Raw genomic sequence first — 7741 nt, 5'->3', positions numbered from 1 at the left:
CCAAGTCCCGCTTGAGCTCTGTGTGACTGTCCTTCAATCTCCTGCTACTAGCTTGACCCAGCCTGCTTGGGGCTTCCCCTGAGTGAGCCCGGGAAAGGTGGGGGATCACTGAGAACTTGATGCTGAGCTGGGGGCTTCAGCTGATGACAGCTGGATCGGCGCCTACTCAGGGGCAGTCCTACAGGGTTTGGAGTGAGGAAATTTGGGGTGGTGGGAGAAACATTGTTTTGGTAATTTTGTTTTTGTTTGTTTGAGGTTTTGGTGGTGGTGATGGGGGGGTGTTTGTTGTTGTTGTTGTTGTTTGGGGAGGGAGTTGTGTACATCTGATTTGTTTTCTTGTTTTGCGGTCAACCTCAGATGTCCCTCCCAGGAGCCATCTTGTTTTCTGAGACAGGATGTCTCACTGGGACCTGGGGCTTGCTGTGTGGGCTAGGCTGTCTGGCCAGTGACTCCCTAGGGAATCTTTTGTCTCCATCTCCCCAGTGCTGGGATGACAAAAGCTTGCCATCAAGCCTTTCTATTGGAAATTAAATTCAAGTCCCCACACTTGCACACTGGAGCCACCTCCCCTACCCTATGCTTGTTTGTTTCTGCTTTCCTTAGTTCATTTTTTACTAACGTGTCAACTTTATATTCATGGGGTAGTGTGACAGTTCCCTACACATATAGCGCACACTGATCAAATTCACCTTTCCCTGCTCCCAACCTTTAGCCATCATCCCCCTTCTACATTCAGATCCGCATTTCCTTCCCTTGTGTGAGAACAAACACATCTCACTTGCCTATCTGCATCTACTTACTCCTCTTAGCAAAAAGTCCTCCAATCTCATCCATTTCTCTACAAATGATTAGATTTCCTCTTTCTTCATGGCTGAGTGATATTCCCTTTGAATGTGCAGACACCCTCTTCTTCCTGCAGTGATGGGCACCTGGGTTGATCCAAATCGCAGCCATCTTGCACAGTACCGTCACGAACAGGGGCAGGGGTCTTCTTAACTCGCCAGATTCCTTTGCCAATGCCCCTCCCATGACAGCAGGTGGATTCCCAGAGAAGAGGTGATGTATGAAGGTCACCTCCACCCCTGCAAGCCCTGGGCCCACTTTGAGTGACAGCTGCTGGTTTTGCTCTATTTGTTTTATTTTTCTTCCCAACCAGCTGATCTGACATCACATCAGTCAACTTGAACTCCACATTGCAGCTCATCCCTCTGTCTCTCCCTCCACCTGCCAACACACGGCTGCCCAGTCAGTCTTCTTGAGTGCCACACCCTGCACGGGCCCCACACACACACACCACGTCCAAGCCTGGGTTGGGCCCTGGACAGCAGCTTACTCCACCCCTCACCTAACAACCTTGGTGAATAAAGCACCCCTAAACCCCCACAACCTCTGATTTCCCCACATTCACTCCTTCCTTCTGGAGGACCCAGGCTGCCAGCAGAGGCCAGATTCTGCCCCCTCATGGCCTCATTTACCCCACCTTGTACAGCAAGACCCAGACAGAGACCACCCAGGTGTACTTCCCTCCATCACTGAGAAGTCCCGGGGCCTGTGGCTCACAGAACGGAACAGCCGATCCCAGGATCAACAGGTGGGAGGACCAGACAGATGCCATGGCCTCTGAGCATGGCCTGCATGAAGCCTGCCAGTTCCCAGTCCAGGCTCTGCTCATCGCCTTCCTTCCTCCCACAAATGCTTCTAGCACCTTCCACACTCAGCCCTAGGACCACAACAATAAAGCAGAGAGGCGGGGCTTCTGCCCATCCTGGAACCAATATTCCAGCAGACCATAAACTGTGAACCCATTAAGGGAATGAAACCCTGAGGCTGTGGCAGGGAGATGCAAGAATAGGGATGGGAGGCTGTGGGAGAGAGTGATGCCCTCTCTGGGAAGGTTTTATAACCACATGAGAAGACACAATAAGACAGGCCTGGCATTAGGCAGGGACCTGTCCCTCCTGTCCTGGCTCCCCCTACTCCCACAAGCTTCTGACACTCCCAAGCACCCAGCTGGGAAGCATGCCCTCTGGCTTGGGCCAGGCCAGTGCCTTTCTCTGTCTCTCTTTTACCTGCTAGAGCTCAGAGAGGGGATTTGACTTGCAGGCAGTGGCTGTGTGACCACACCCACTTCCCATAGCTTACTGGGCCAGAATAGGACACCTGACCCAGGGGGACCATCATTCTTGGCTTTGGCTTAAGAGCTAGACCCTCCTCCCCACCTGCCATGTGGAAAAAACGGAGATAAGGCTGGGCCAGACAGACAGAGTGGGAAAGCACAGAGCTGCGACAGAAGGGAGGCTGCCCCTGCCCAGCTCTGCTGCTCCCTTTACTATCCCGTCCCCGGCTCAGCTCCTGGCCACACTGATGGATTTCTACCACTGCAGCCAAGACAGCTCTGCAGGCTACCCATGCTCCCTACCAACCCCATCAGCTCTGTCCCCTCTTCCTGGCTCCCTTCACCCCCAGAACCCCAAGCCACCATTGTCCTCTCTGGGCCTCCTCTGGTCATGGCTGTAAGGGAAGGTAGGGAGTCAAGAAGACAAGATTGCAGCCTCAGCATTAGGAAGGATGGGGGATCCATTCACACAGATGGGACAAGTGGGCTTGGGGACTTCAGGGACAGTGGGCATAAGCTCGTTTGGGGATGTTTCCTTTGAGAAATGCATTGAACTGTGGGAGGGGGTGCTTAGAGCAGGTGGTAGGACCTGACAGCCTGCAGCCCAGGCCAGGGAGGGCACGACTGATCTAACTTCTCCACCTGGCAGACTCATATTTATCCTCAAAACCCAGACCAGAGGTCTCCTCTTCTTGGAAGCCTCCCTGCCTTTCCCCCATCCCTATGGAGAAAATCTGGCTCCAACTCCTGGGGTCTATATCTACCTCCCCATGAGCTATGGCTGGCCACACTGTGGTTCAGTAATGAGGGACTGACACACCGTGGAAAGGCCAACAGACACTTCCAGAGATCGGGCATTCAGTACCTGCTGGGACAGGAATCTTCTGTCCCCTCCCCTTTTTTATCAGGGTCCCCTACTGCTGAGGATCCTGTTGGTTATGTGACTCAAGGAGTCAGCTACAATGGATACAGCCTAGCTGGGTTCCCTGTCCCCTGTACCCTCAAACAGAAAGAAATCCTGTCTGTTTGGGTTTGTAAGACCTCATGCTTCTAGCCCTGGGATCCCCAGCCCACCTGCAACTTAAGCCATAAGGCCTAGGGCAATTTGCAGAGCTCTTGTCCTGGGAACCTCGGATCTGCACCTCCACAGAGATTGATGGCCACACTTCGTCCTTTTCTTCTAATGAATCAGGGTGGCTCTGTCAGAGATGGGCAGTGTGGAGGGAGCAGTGTACACAGATGACCAACCTCTGACCTCTGACCTCTGACTCTGGGGTCATTGGTCTCTCCGGGTCCTCCATGACCCAGCGGAAGGTAACCCAGGTACCCTGTTTCCAGAGCTGTGGGTATCTGTTCCCAGCACAGACAATAGAGGCCTCTTTCCTCTTTTTTTTTTTTTTTTTTTTTTTTTTTTTTCCTTTTCTTCTTTCCATTTTCTGTCTCTTTTCCTCAGGTCTTCCCTTGCTCCCTGTAATCTGGGAGATCTGAGAGCTAGGCCTCTGAATGATGTCACGGACCTCCTTTAATCAGGACTGATTCCCCTTTCTCAGAGTCCATAGAGCAGACTGGGAAGGACAAAGACCAGAAGATGCTGCCTGTGATTAGTACTTCTGCTTTTTGGAAAATAGAATTCGAGATCCTGGTACATTCTCCCTCAGGAGCTACAGCAGGTGAGAGCTGTGGGGAAGCTCACCAGAAGCCCCCATAGGCCCAGTTTAAAAAAAATCAGAGGAAGGTGGCACCAAGCCAAGAACCAGGGGGAGCTTGAGGAAGAACTAGGGTCCCCTAGATGGGCTGGAACAAGCCTGGGCCGTCCAGTGGGGCTAATATACTCTAGGCCTTAAAGAGAAGGAGGAAGAAAAAGAAGGGAAAGGAGAGTGAGAGAAAGAAGTTTAAAAAAGAGAAGAGGGGAAGAGGGCGAGAAGGGGGAGGGAGGAGACGGGGGGTTAGGGAGGGGAGAGGAGGGAGGAGGGGGAACCTAGCTTCAGGCCTTCAGGTCTCCCAGTGAGAAAGCAGGCAGAGAGGGCCCCTTCTCTGTGGAATGAGTCTTGGCTGAGCTCTGGCCAAACTGATACCCTTCCCAGCAGTAGGATGGCTAGAATCCCTGGGAAGCAGCTCTGGCCCCTCCTCCGGGACCCATCCACCTAACCCCTGTGTGACAGACAGGTGGGGCAGAACTTGGGCTTACAACCCTAGAGGCACACCTCAGCACCTTACAGCCCCCAGCATCCTTAAGTAACAGACAGGGGAGAAAGCACAGGTTGGGGAGTCTAGAAGATGGTTGTTGTTTGGTTGGTTGTGGTTTTTTCCTATTTCTGTTTGGGGCTGGGACTGAACTCAGGGCCTCACACATGAAAATCGTTGCCTGTGTTGGTAGATGCCTGCATGGAGGATGGATGCATGAATGGATGGTATTTGCAAGCATGCATGGATGATTGATGCATGGATGAATAGATATTTGTGTGGATTATGGATGTGTGGATGGATGCAGGTGTGCATACATGCATGAATGGATGGATGGACAATCTTATGAATGCAAGAAGGAATAATGAGAACAAGAATGAATGAATGGAGTGAATAAGTGATCATTTAATACTGAATAGATAGTATCTGAGTAAATGAGGCTACTCTGAGGTTGAGCTGGCACTAAATCAGAATGGCTATATGGCCCACATTGCCAGCTCTGCCTTGGGCTAATGTCATGAACTGGGCTCCTAGAAGACTAGGCCTCCCCCCCAAACCCCACCCCTAAGCTGACAAAACCCAGGCCTATAGTCAGAACCCTGCTGGATTTGTCATGGAATATTTTCCTTTTGTTCCATCAATAGTTTTTGTGGTGGTCGGCTTGCTTGGCTATCTGCCTCTAGAAGGCTGGAAGGCAACATACACATCAGTGGCTTGCTACACTCTATGCAGGGCAGCAAAGAAGAGGTTCAAAGAGGGACCTACCAAACCTGAGCCACAAGTGAACCCGCCCAAATAACTGGGTCTGTAGACATCTGGTTTACAGTTACCAGCAGCTAGCCAGGTTGAGAGCAGGAGAGAGGTCACAAAGGTGCCAGATTCCCATTTAAAATACATATATATCCTCAAATGACACCTGTGTGCCTGGTGTATCGCCACCCAGTGACAGACGAGTCTGGAATGGCAGCTGACCAAGCCAGGCCTCCCACCATGACACCTGCCTACTCAGAATCCCTTGGCACCTGGTTCTTTTATCTAACTTTACCTCCTTCCATCCATCTCTGCCTTTATCCCTTCATCTCTCCTCCCATGCAACCCTCCATTTATCCCTCCATCCCTCCCCATCCATCCTTCCCCCATCACTTCCTCCTTCCTTCAATCCTGTCATTCCGCCCCAGAACTTCAATCTCCTCCACCTTCCATACTTCCTTCCATGCTTCCCATCCCTCATTCCACCCATTCCTCCCTCCCTCCATCCTTTTTCTCACTGACACAGTCCTCGTAAACCCAGAGTTGCTCTGTGTCTAGCACTGAGCAGAACACGGCCAGGGAGATGTCTCTGACACAGACCAAAAGGCCCTTCCAACACACCCAGAGCAACTGCAGGCAGGGGGGTGACAAAGGTTGAGACCGTAACAACTGTCACCCTCCCTCTTCCCCTTCTGGTAGAGTCCTATGAAGGCGTCAGGAGAAAGCGGGCCCTGGGTAGACTGAGAGAACAGGCACGGTTGCAGCTAAGTCCACAGACTGATGGAGTGGCCATTAGAGAAAAGTCCAGCACACTGGATGGGGACGCAGACTTTGGGCTGGTCCAAGGACCAACAAACTGCCCAGTGTGACTAGCTAGTTTCAGGATCTCTCCTTGTCCCGGGCTCACACACACACACACACACACACACACACACACACACACACACACACCCAAACACACTACCCTAGGAGGTGACTTCATTTCCTGGTATGCAGACAGAATCTACACTTCAAAACAAGCCACTACCCAAAACTCTAGACCCTCACAGATTTCTCAGTATCACAACCACACCCGCACTCCACATCCTCTTAAACATGCTTCTCAACATAGGGACACTGCTGGGGTGCTGGTTATCACATGAGTCAGGATCCTGGCTGCCCCATCCCAGGACCCTCTGCCCACCCTTCAGCTCACTCTTCTTCGCTGCACTAAGGCAGAGATCCAGGTTCACAGGGACCTCCAAACCCACGCATCACTCAACACTCACGTGGTAGCCAAGAGACCTTTGGCACAAGCCTGCCCATGCCTCTCCTTAGCTCACACCCTGCACAGTCTAGGTAACTTTCAATTCTCCAGCAGCTCCAGCACAATGCAGACCCAGGGACCACAGTTTTGAACCTCCAGCCCGCCTGCCATGAAGCCACAGCGAGGCTGAACTGTCCCCACTCCCTTCCCACCTCTTCATTTCTGGACCACTCCTGGCCTTGCAGGCCCTGGCCCCGATGCCTCTTCTCCCAGGCAGGTGTCTATGCTCCCCACCCACATCTTAGCACACTTTACAGGACATATGCACAACACTAGTTTCTCTGTACCACCAAAGCACCATAGTCAACAACTGTAGGTGCATTGCTCAGCTCATGTCTGGTGCACAGCAAGATGCTCAGCTGCTGTTTAATAATGGCAGAGGATAGGAGATGGAGAACAAATAGATGGATGGATATGATGGAATAATAATGTATGGAGGGGTGATTGGGGACAGAGGGAAAGACACTGAATGGATAGTGGATGAATAGTGGGTGGATGGTAGTTGGAAAGGTTTTGGATGGATGGATGGATGGATGGATGGATGGATGGATGGATGGATGGATGGATGGATGGTAGATGGTGGGTACTCAGAGCTGGTTCACAGACCCAGAGGTTTCATTATGGCCACACCCACAAACCAACAGATCTTCACAAGAGGACAAACTTCTCCTAGAGGCCAACGGCTGCCTCCATTCTGAAGAGCTTACCCACCCTTTCTGATTGTTCCTCCCAGTCATGTTCATGTGCAGTGGGCTTCATGGCCTCAGCCTACTGTGTCACCACCCAGCAGATGACAAGTAGATCCTGCACTCAGAATGTGAGATACAAAGAAGCCCCTGGTGGGGACCATTCTTGATCGCTCTTCAGGGAATGAGTGTTGAGCCCCGCATCCCTTCCTCAAAGGAAGCCAAGGATCACCTCACCAGAGCTTCATCATCACTCCACCCTCACATGCAACCCTTGCCACATCCACAAGCTGCCACTGCTATCCCCGTGTGACCAAGGAGGAAGCTGAGGCTCACAAAGACCTGGCCAGGGCCCCAGTCATGGGCAGAACCAGGCTGAAAGCAGGGCACTTGTCTTGAGGAGACAGAGGCATCCCCAACGCTCCCCCCAAGCTCTCCTAACCTGCCTCCCTACCCATCCCCACTGCATACATCACTTCCTGTTCCCTTTAAACAGACCAGAGATGGGCTCATTTTCCAATTGGCCTCACCCTGAGCACTAATGCCCATGAAATAAAGCCTTGATGTGTTAATTACTTATGGGGATTTTCTCTGATGCCCATTAAAATAAATACGTGACTAGTACAATAGGAAATGTTTGCCTGTGCCTGACCCAGAGTCCCTCTACTATCCCCAGTGAGCAGCCTAGGAGGCTCTGGA

The sequence above is a fragment of the Phodopus roborovskii genome, unplaced genomic scaffold, assembly GCF_943737965.1.
Source record: "Phodopus roborovskii unplaced genomic scaffold, PHOROB, whole genome shotgun sequence".
NCBI classification, from domain to species: Eukaryota; Metazoa; Chordata; class Mammalia; order Rodentia; family Cricetidae; genus Phodopus; species Phodopus roborovskii.
Note: the sequence above shows the minus strand (reverse complement) of the source record.